A 12,037-nucleotide genomic window follows, 5' to 3' on the forward strand; every position below is an offset into this window, starting at 1 on the left:
TGATGTTTAAGGTTTGTGTTGTTGTTTAAGTGACTGTCTGGTTGTAAATTGGGTAGTGTATAGACATAGTCTTTGAGGTGTGAGGGTGTGCTGAGTGTCTTGCTTGATCTTCTATGTTGATTGGTTAGTTGATCAATATTAGGTTCTATGTTATGTGGTACTTGGTTGAGGGGTGCTATGTGGAGCTTTGAATGTCCTACAAGTGAAACATTTAGTTCTGGATTTAGGCTTATATGTGGAATATGATTTGGTGTTCTTGTAGAATTTGGCAATGGGTTAGTGTCTGGTGTATTAGATATAGGATTTTTAGTGATAGAAGTTGATGCATCTCTATCATGATTACAATGATCATCAAGTGTAATTACTGTGGAATTGGGACATGGAGAATTGTAGTTTATCATATGCAATACAGAAGGAAAAGTGGAATGTTCAGGTGAAATGGCAGAAGAAAAAATATCTTCATGAAACATAATATCTCTAGACACATGTACCCTCTGTGTGGCTAAATCAAGGACCTTATATCCTTTGGTCCCAAAGGGATATCCTACAAACACATGAAGAATGGCTCTAGGTTCAAATGTATCTTTGTGAGTTTTGAGTGTGGTAGCATAACACAAACAACCAAAGCTTCTAAGAGGTGAATAGGTTAGTTTGCTGTTGTAAAGTAGCTCAAAGGGGCATTTATTGTTGAGAATTGAAGAGGGCAGTCTATTTATCAAATATGTATCATTTAGTATACACTCTCCCCAGTATCTCATTGGCAATTTGGATTGATAAAGTAAGGCTCTAGCTGTTTCTAGCATGTATTTGTATTTTCTCTTAACCACGCCATTTTGTTGTGGTGTGTATGGGCAAGTTTTCTGGTGGATTATACCTTTCTCTTGAAAAAATAGCATAGCTTCATTGTTCATAAATTCCAGCCCATTATCTGACCTAATAGTCTTGACTGATGTACTGAACTGATTTTCAATCATGGAAACACGAGCTTTGATGGCTTGAAGAGTGTTACTTTTGCTACTTAAGAGATGAGTCCAGGTTGATCTACTAAAGTCATCAACCATGGTATGGAAGTATTTGTAATTTTCATGTGTAGTTATGTGATAGGGACCCCATAAATCTATGTATAAGAGTTCAAATATTTTGGTGGTGGATAAAGTTCTTTGGCCAAAAGGTAACCTTGTCTGCCTTTGCCATGGGACAGACATGGCAAGTGAATGGCTGCTTGGGGGAAAATTCAACAGGTATAGTGGAAATAGTTCTCATTTTCACAAAGTGTACATGGCCTAGTATGTTATGCCATAGATTCTCATTGTTATTGTTATGAGATGATGAAGACAACAAAAGAGAATTCACATTAAAGGAAGAGTCAATTTTATTGCTTGAGTGAAGAGTATTTACATTGACATTGTTATGTGACTGAGATGACTTATTTACATTTGACAAGGATTGCAAAGGTGAATTGTGACACTTTCCTGTATTTAGAACATCAATGCAGGAAAACAAGAATGAGAACAAAGATTGACAGGAGCAGAAAATGAACCAGACTTTGAACACCCATGACACTCAGGGCAAAGGAAGTACGATCCTCTCCTTGCCTTACCAATCTCCAGAGACCTCTTTATTGAAGTGGCCTGCATCATGCAAAGGTATTTACTGAAGTTAACTATGCAATTGAGATAATCAGTTAAGGAATGAATAGAGATGAGGTTATATTTGAAAGTAGGAACATATAACACTATGACTAAGGTTAACATAGGACCAAGAAATGCATCTCCAATTTTTGTCACTTTCACTCTATATCCGTAAGGTAAGGTAACTAGCAAATGGTAGGACAAGGTTCTAATATTCTTTAAAAAGGATTTTCTATATGTCATATGATTTAAGGCTCCACTATCTAATATCCACAAGTCAGCAATTGATTTAGAACATCTACACACAGTTGTTTCAGCAATCTCTTTTTAGGTAGAACAAGTTAGAATACCTACGATGTTTGAAACTCCACAAGTTATGTTGTTGTTAGGACCTTCTCCTGTGTTTCTTCCTGGGAATTTCTCCTGTAAGCTAAGTAATTGGTTGTACTGCTCCTTTGATAGGCTCTGAAGTCCCTGACTTTGATTTCCTTCCTCCATTTCCTCACAACTACACGAACATTTGCAGCAGATGCTGCATTTCTCCCTTTTGTGAACTTGAAGTCTTGTGGGAAACCATGAATTCTGTAACAATTGTCCTTAGTGTGTCCTGGATTTTTGCAATAGTCACAAATCATTCGAGACTTAGCAGGTGGATAGTTTGACTTGTTTGAATTTTATGGGTTTTGCCCAGTACTGCTTCTTCTCTGATTGTAATTGGTCCTGAACTTAGCATTGCCCGATCCATTTGCACTCAAGGAAGTGGACTCAATGACTAATTTGTTGTTTTGTCTGACTTCTCTCTGTTTTTCTTCCTGGATAAGGATAGAAAAAGCATGTGCTATACTGGGCAACAGATTCATCATCAATATACTACCTCTCATAGCTGCATAAACTTCATTCAGGCCCATTAAGAACTGAATTAGTCTTCGATCCTGCTCAGCTTTATGCATGTTTGCTTTTACACCACAAGTGCATTGGCAATTGCACTGTGCATGTGCATTCAAGGTGTTCAATTCCTCCCAAAGTCGTTTCATTTTCGTGTAATACCCTGTGATGTCCAAAGCCCCTTAACTAAGGTCACTAATTTCCTTTTGTAGTTGATAATGCTTCGCTCCATTAGTCTGATCATATATGTCTTCTAACTCTTGCCATAATTCCTTAGCGTCGTTGACATATTGTAGACTATCAGCTAGATCCTTTGACAGTGAATTCAAAATCCACGATATAACCATATCATCGCAACGAGCCCACTGATCGCAGGTTGTTTCATCAGTGTTAGTGTTCTTACACTTTCCTATGATGAATCCGACTTTGTTCTTCACTGACAAAGCCCTAAGGACTCCTTTTCTCCAGGATCTGTATCCGGTTCCATCAAAAATGACAGGAACTAGCGTCGTTTCGGCACTTTTCGATGGGTGCATGTACAATGGGTTAGTCGAATCCAAATTAGCAGTTGTACCTTGAGTTTCCTTATCTCCAGCCATCGATTGAAGTGGATTTTTAGAAGATTGGAGCAATTGATCGCTCAATTTGAAGAAATTAGGTAAAAAAATTCAGAAACCCTTCCGTCAAGGTGTGAGCTCGTACTTTCCGATTTTGAGAATCGAGAAGAGAAATTGATGAAATTGAGGAAGATTTATGTTGAGAAATTAGAGATACGCTCTGATACCATGTGAATTTTCTCTGAGATTCGTTCAGGTTTTGATAAAGCATCTGATTTATAGTATTCTTGGTTTCTCTCTGAACTGTTTTGGGTGTTTTTGAAGTCTAGATATCTGTCATTCCTTAAGTACATTATGTTTTCTTTATCAAAGTACCTATGTATAGAATTATTATAGGTAGATGACTATTAGAGATGCTTACTTTCAGAAGTTGACCAATTTCGCAAACTGGATCTATGTGACAATAATAGTGTCTCTACACAGATTGAAGATGATGTGGAGCTAGCGAACATCTTTAGTATTATGTTCTCTTTCTTAGACTTCTTTCTTTAATATATCACTAAACTTTTATATCAGTATTAGTCAATTTTGTTTAATTATTGATTAGATTCTTCTCCTCAAACATTACTCCCCAAAAACAGGTATCCCCACAATTGCTCCCCCCCCCCCCCCCACAAAAAAAAAGAGGTCTTCATGGAATATGGGAGGTTACAACTGCCGTTAAATAAACAAATTGAGGGGTAAAGCTGCCGCAAATGTCACACCTCCTTTTTACACACCTACCCCGAAGGATAATGTATAAGGGAGTTTTTCCATTTAAAGTGACATTATTCGAAATGGGATTATTTATTGATTTTTTAGAGTCGCCACTTGGGATAGGATTGGCTTTTGGTGTCCCAAGTCACCGATTTAATTTAAATCCCAAATCGAGGAAAATTTCGACTTCCCAATTGGAGTCTGCGAACCAGAAATTCTGTGTAAGGAATTCTGTTGACCCGAGGGAAGGTGTTAGGCACCCCCGGATCCCGTAGTTCTAGCACGGTCGCTTAAATTATTATAAATGGCTAAAAAAAAGTCTGATTTTAATACATATTCCAACCTATAATGTAATTTTTTAAGATCATTTACCGCTTTTAGTTATCTTGTTTTTACGAAAGTGAACGCCGTTTAAGAGCGTGTTTTTGGATCACGTCACATGAAATGCACCCGGATCCTAAACACCTCTTATTCAACATTTTGGGATTTGGATTTGGGTTGCATGAAATGCACACCCGGGTTTAGGAAAGTAATATTATTAAAAGCGCGCCTGAAGTGGCTAGCGTCTTATTAACTTTGCGGGAAGCCATGAAGATTTGCTAAATGGCATATCCCGAATCTGTAAAACATTTTAATATAGTATTTAATGAGGGCCCCGCAATTTGTGCCTTTTTATTTGGCGAGGCTCGTCTCATTTTTATTTAAAGGCCATCCTAAAGCAAACTAAGATTTTTTATTTACTTTGTCTCTAAAAGGGCCTAATTAATTTACAATTATAAATTCGGGCCTCGAATTCAAGTCCGAATTCAAACAAAAGGTAGAACCCTCTTAATTTGAGTCCGCCACTTAACTCGAGAACCTAAATTTATATTTGCAACTTAATTCCCATGTTCCTAATGTAATTTAATGGATTTAACTTCCAGCGGTTTGGGTCTGGAAAGATTGGCCCAGGAAGGAGAACAATACAACTTATATTGAAGCTTGCCCAATTTTGGGCTTAAAAATGAATCCAACTTCAAGGCTTGAACAGAGGACTCAGTATTGAATTTCTGTGGGCCCAGGGCCTGCGAAATTAAATAATTCTGTGGGCCAACACAAGTATCCATAATATTTGGGTTTGCTTGCTATGCAGCTGGGTCAACGTTGGACCCAGTTCTTCTAGTTTCATTTTTCAATTGCAAATAAACGGACAAGTTACAGTGAGTAACATGCTCAAAATAAAGAAAATGCATGAAATGATTAAATTCCAGATTTCAGATTGTGAATCGAGTGACCACAAAACTGAGACTATAAAATCCTATACTGAAACATGAATCGCAATTCAACTCAAAACCATTTTAAACATCTATTAGTGACAAAAATCACATTGATACAAACACACATATTAATCCTGCAGTTACTTTCAGGCCCACTCAATATTCCAAATTTTGATTTTAAACTAACACTAGAACATGATAGCAAACCTTGAAGACACTTGAAAGGAATCAGTACTATTATAAACCAAACCCTCGATGATTCTTTCATGTTTTATGAACAAGATTAACATTTAAACATGATAGCACACCTTGAAGACACTTAAAAAGTTTACATACACTAGATAATAGTAGAATCCACTAGTTCTCAAATCACTTCTACATTCAAGCTAACATGAATTGCAAAGCTAATCTACACTACTAAAGCTAATCAAACAAACAAGATCTAAATATGTCATAGTCTTAACAGTCCATAATTAGTTACAAACTGAGATTTCAACTATTCCAAGAGAACAGTCACATAAAATTACATCACTGATGAACAAAATACATAATTATGAAAGAAATGAACATTTTGACACAAAGAAAACTAATAGTAAGATGTAATAAAGGACTGCTTCATTTCATTCTCAAACTGGGTTTCACATTATGAAGGAATCTGAAATTTGTACCTGGAAGAAGAAAGAAACAAGGAAGAGATGAGACAACAGGCTTAGCAACAGCAATGACAGGGATAACGTTCAGCAAGAAAAATCGACCCAGAAATACTTGAGGAAGACCCACTTAAAACCAAATTCGAATCAGCAATATATCAATGGAACCCTAGTTATCGAAATCCAACGAAGCTGATCCCCAAAAACTTGAGTACCAAGATCAAGTTTAACTCATTTTAAATCTCTGAACCACTCAGGGATCGTTTTTTCAAAGAAAAATCTTAAAGATTTCCAGAATTTTTTTTTTAATGGAACAGTGTTCCTTTGGAAATTTCTGCCGCCTGGAATTTCAAGGTCTTTTTCAGTGCTTCTCCCCCTCTATTGAGCTGCAAGTAACTATGCCTTTATAGGCAAGTTACTAGGGCAGCCCCCAAGAGTTTTGTTTTGTAAATCAGTCCCTTTTCAGCTTTTCTTTTTGCTACTTAGTCCTAATTTTATGACTTGTTATTCAAGTTAAATCTGAAATTTACTAGCAGACCCCTACTAGAAACTTCTGAAAACTGTTACCAAAAAGATTCCCTATGTGTGTTTCCCCAATTACCCCTTAAGACCCCTATATTTTACTTCAGCAGACCAAATGGGCATGGTCAAATTGACCCAATGGTCCAAGTCACTGCTGAGCCATGCCCTTCTTTTCTTAAACAGGCCCAGAAACAAACCAAAGTTCAAACAACCATTAATGGAAACAATTTCTGCATTTCAACTCTTAAATTAATCAAACAAGAAAACTGAAGCTATTAAAGTAATGGATTAAATTAACACGTATGAACATATAATTATTTACAAAACTAAACATACAAGCAAATTTTGACAGACTTTTTATGGAAATTAAAATGATCTAAAACAAGACTAACAAGAGATAATTAATCCTAAACTAGAATAATCGCAAGCAGAATGGTGACGCCCACAGAGAAATAAAAATAAAAAGACCCGGAGGATGAGACGTACCTCCCCAAATATCCTCTTTGAAACTGACCCTCGACGAACCCATGATTTTGAGGCCGGAATAAACTTCAACCTTGTGTTCTTAAATGAGAACACATGACTGAACTCGATTCCAAACTCAGAATTTCACAATCCCACTGATTCGGACCTTTTTTTTTTTTTTTTTTTTTTTTTTTTTTNGGTGTAATTTTAGGGATCTTTGGGTGAGTTAGGGTTTTGACCGCCTCTCTTCGATTCCAGATTCGAGAGGTTTGGCGGGGATTCGAGGAAAATTAGTTGGATATTTGGAAAGAGGAGGTGAAGGAGAGTCTAAGGTGTAAAAATGGGGTTGATTGGACAATCGCCGCCGGCGGAGACGATTTTCGGCCGGCGGCGGACGGCGGAGGAAGGTGGAGACACGGCGGGGACGGTGGCGTTACACCGGTAGGTTAGAGAGTTGAGAGATGGTGAGGCAGGGGGGTTCTGGGGGGGGGGTGATGTTTGGACATTTAAATATTAAACGATGTGGGCTTCAGGACCGTCCGATCAAGAAACCTCGACGGTCCTGATTGAATGAGCCCAAACGACGTCGTTTTATGATCTGGGGGACTGGACCGGGTGAGATTGGACTGGGCTGGAACTGGGGCGGGTTTGAGGAACAAATACTGGCCCAAAAATCTGATTTCTCTTTAATTTCTTTTCTTTTTTATTTTCCCTTTTTATTCTTTTTCTTTTCAAATTAAAACTAAAAATCTAAATTAACTCTAAATTACCCTACCAAATTATATTAAGCTCTAATTAATAACCAACATCACCAATTTAAAGAAAACTAATAAAATTCAAAGCTAAAATTCAAACCAAGCAAAACAACTCCATTCTTGTGATTTTTTTGTATTTTTGTAAAACCCTAATTACTAATTAATCTAAAAATATGTAAAATTAAATCCTAAACGCAATGCGTATTTTTTTTGTATTGTTATGAGTTTATGTTTCCTTAAGAATGCACACAGAAATGCAAATAATCATGGACATTATGCAATTAATTCCTAAAAATTCAAATAATAAAGAAAAATCCTAATTCTAAGGAATTTTATAGGAGTGATTTAAGCGTGGCAAAAATCACGTGCTCACAGCTGCCCCTCTTTGCTCGAAGACACGAAGGGTTTTCGGGCGAAGATAAATGAGCACCATGAAGGATTTTTGCCTGCTCAGCACTCCATGAGAAGCATTTTGAAAACCGTCTGACCGAACCCTGCTTCAAAGGTTGCCTACATATCCTTGGCTGTAAAGGAATCAGGTCAGTGTAGTTCTGGAATTTTCGGTAGCTGGGTCTACCAGGAGCTGTGATTTCACTGCTATTGCTGCTGCTACTGCTTGCTGACCTCCTTATTACACCAGAAGGAAAATCAAGGCTAAGCTAGCTATGCCTATCAACTATGAGTTACAAGATTCCTATCTATAAATCTCTTGAAGCTTGATCTTGAGTCTTAGCTGATTTTGCTGTTGACTTCGATCCGAATCTTGATGCTCGCAAGTTGTAGGTGTTTACTTCTTCACACAGCATTGGGTCGAACAGGATAAGCGGAGCTTGTGAATAAGATTTTGAGCAATCCGCACCCTTGTTTGCTTCACATTTGAGTTTATCTCTTTTTGTTATTTTCTTCTTTTCTTGATTCTGGATTGATATTCATTCCATTGGTCATTTCCACCTTGCATATTGAGGTTGACCTGCTTCAGATACCAAGACAAACAAACGAACGAAATTTTCTGCCCCAGTTTTCACTAGGAAAATTTCGTGAGTTAGTTGTGACACATATCTAAGCAATCAAATCAGGAATGTGCAGAGAGATCCTCGGTTTTTGGCCGGGGTTTGGAAAGAAAAAGCTCCATGGTTTTTTGGCCGGGAGATCCTCGGTTTTTGGCCGGGGTTTGGAAAGAAAAAGCTCCATGGTTTTTTGGCCGGGAGATCCTCGGTTTTTTGGCCGGGATTTGGAAAGAAAAAGCTCCACGTTTTTTGGCCGGGAGATCCTCGGTTTTTAGCCGGGATATTTAAGGAATAGGATCCTATGCTACCATGATTTGTTTTCTTTTGGGATTTTCAGTTTTTATTTCCTTTCTTCTTTCTTTTCTTTGTTTCCTCTTTTTATGTTTTCCTTTTATTTAGCAAAACGCATGAAAGAATTTNAGGAGCCCGAAGGAGAAGCTGCTCCCGAGGGAGAAACTAGCCCCGGGCATAATTAGGATTTTATTTTCTTTTTCATTTTTTATAAGACGTTTGATGGTCTCTTGTACATATCCTTTTTCATATATATGAAAGAAAGCTTCTCTTGAATGCCTTCCCGATCTTTATAAATACGTCTTTTGCCTTGTAAAATTTTTAGCACAATCTTATGCTTTGAACGGTGTGTTCGAGACTTTGGTCTCGGGTGGCTTCCTCGAAATGACCATGACCCTTAAGGGTTTGTGTCAGATAACGGCGAGTCCCCGAGCCATAATCATGTTATTGTTTATTTGGGCTCGGGATAGTCGAACCCTTGGGTTCGGATGGAGTGAGAAAAAGATCTCGAACTCTAAGTGTATTGGCCCTTAGGCTTCTTTATCGGGCCGATATGGCCTCTAAAAGATGGCTACTATTCCCCTTTTTTGGCTTAAAATATTTAGTGAATTTTGTTTTATGCCTTAGCATGTATTTTTTACCCATTGGGTTTTTTGAGGGTTCGATGTCGATTGAAACCCTTCTGCTTTTTGTGCCTTAGCGCGTTTGTGTTTTAGTACCTCTTAAGGTTTTTTTGAGGGCTGATTTTATCGAAGCCCTTTTTGATTATTTTCCGAGAGTAGCCTTTTTTAACCAATTTTTCAAAGAATTTGAAGGCCTATTGTGATTGCGGGATTCGAACGTCTCCGAGCCACGTTAATTTAGCCGTAGCCTTTGGGTATGCCTCTTGGGATTATTCCCCAATAACACTTCGGATTTGTTCGAAGTGTTAGTCCCCGAGAATGATGTCCTTGGACTATAGATCGAGGGGCGCTTCTTTGAGGTCTTATGAATTCGAGTTTAGATAACTCGACTATGTTGATTGTCGATGACAGTCCCCGAGTGTTCGAGGTATATTTGCGCTTGGCCCTTGAGCCATTTCACAAAACCATAAGTATGGAGCTCGTATAGTAGCAATTTTTCTTTGAGACACAAAGTGTTTGATATAGAAAGAGCGCTTCATTGAATAATTCATAGATGCGTACATGTTTTGCCATCGGGGCTCGACTAATCTATGTGGACACGGTTCATTTAACCATTTGGCCTACTACAAAGTTTCCCTATCGATACCTTTTGACATGAAGTATTTTTCTCGAAAATATAACATCCGAGGGTGATTCCCCCCTGTATTCGAGGTTGATTTTTAAAGAAGCCTTGGATACTGTTGAATTTTCCTCCGGTAGCACATAGTTGTTGCCTCGTTAAAAACCTCGCTGGAAAAACCCACTTGGGATAAAAACCGATCTAAGGGAAAAAGAGTGCAACGCGTGCTTTAAATCCTAAGGTCTTCATGTTGAGGAGTTTTCTCGACGTCTTCGATCGAACACCTGCAATAAGTTAGTATCAAATACAAATAAAAAAGGAAGAAAGACATACCTTAGCAATAATATCGTTTGAGTAGTGATACATTCCAATTGTTTGCCCTCCATTGTTCCAAGTTTGTAAGATCCCTTTTCGATGATATCGAGGACCCGGTATGGTCCTTCCTAATTTTGGCCTAGCTTCCCTTCATTTGGGTCTCGAGTATTCAGGGTGACTTTCCTTAGAACTAAGTCCCCGATTCCGAACTGGCAAAGGTTGGCTCTTCTATTATAATGTCTCTTGATTCTTTGCTTTTGTGCAGCCATCCGAACAAGCGCAACTTCTCATTTTCCATCTAATAGTTCGAGGCTAGTATTCATAGCCTCGTGATTTGATTCCTCCGTTGCATGTTGAAATCTGATTCTAGGTTCCCCGACCTCAACTGGAATCAAGGCCTCGGAGCCATATACTAAGGAGAACGGAGTTGCCCCCGTGCTAGACTTTGCAGTCGTTCAATACGCCCAAAGGACTTCGGGTAGAACTTCACTCCATTTCCCCTTAGCGTCGTTCAACCTTTTCTTTAAGTTTTGAATGATAGTCTTGTTCGTCGATTCAGCCTATCCGTTCCCACTTGGGTGATACGGCGTCGATACGATCCTTTTTACTTTATGTTCTTTGAGAAACCTCGTTACCTTGTTGCCGATGAATTGCTTTCCATTGCCGCATACGATTTCGGCAAGTATTCTGAATCGGCACAGGATGTGATCCCAAATGAAGTCTATAACTTATTTTTCTCTGACCTTTTCGAAGGCCTGTGCTTCCACCCATTTAAAAAGGTAGTCAGTCATAAACATAATGAATTTAGCTTTACCTGGAGCCGATGGTAGAGGGCCGACTATATCCATCCCCCATTTCATGAATGGCCACGGGGATAGGACTGAATGGAGTTGCTCTCCGGGCTGCTGGATCATCGGTGCAAACTTGTGACACTTATCACATTTTCGAACTAACTCAGCGTCTTTTTCCACGCCATCCTAGTAGTACCCTGCACTAATGATTTTGTGAATCAAAGATTCGGCATCGGAGTGGTTCCCACAAGTGCCTTCATGGACCTCTCGTAAAATATAATCAGTGTCCCCCGGCCCTAAACATACTGCCAATGGTCCATCGAATGTCCTTATGTACAATGTTCCACCTTCATCCAATGTGAATTGAGCAGTTTTGGTTCGTAGGACCCTCGACTCTTTAGGGTCCGATGGGAGCTTTTCGTTCTTCAAATATTCGATATGCTTATTCTTCCAGTCCCAGGTCAAGCTTGTAGAGTTTATCTCGGCATGACCCTCCTCGATCAAAGATCTCGATAGTTGGACAACAGTCCCAAGGCTGATCTCGTCTTCCTCTACCAATGACCCTAAATTTGCAAGTGCATCAGCCTCACTGTTTTGTTCTTGACGTACATGGTCTAGAGTCCACTCCTTGAAGCAGTGCAAAGTTACCTGCAGCTTATCCAAATACCTTTGCATTCTATCCTCTCGAACCTCGAAGCTTTTGTTGACTTGGTTCGCCACCAATAAAGAGTCACACTTGACTTCAATGACTTCCGTCCCCCAAGATTTTAGCTAGCTCGAGACCTGCAATCATGGCCTCGTACTCGGCCTCATTGTTAGTCAACCTAGAAGTTTTGATAGACTATCTAATAGTGCTACCTATGGGCGGCTTCAAAATGATGCCTAGCCCGAATTCCTTCACATTAGAAGCACCA

The sequence above is a fragment of the Nicotiana attenuata genome, chromosome 5, assembly GCF_001879085.1.
Source record: "Nicotiana attenuata strain UT chromosome 5, NIATTr2, whole genome shotgun sequence".
NCBI lineage: Eukaryota > Viridiplantae > Streptophyta > Magnoliopsida > Solanales > Solanaceae > Nicotiana > Nicotiana attenuata.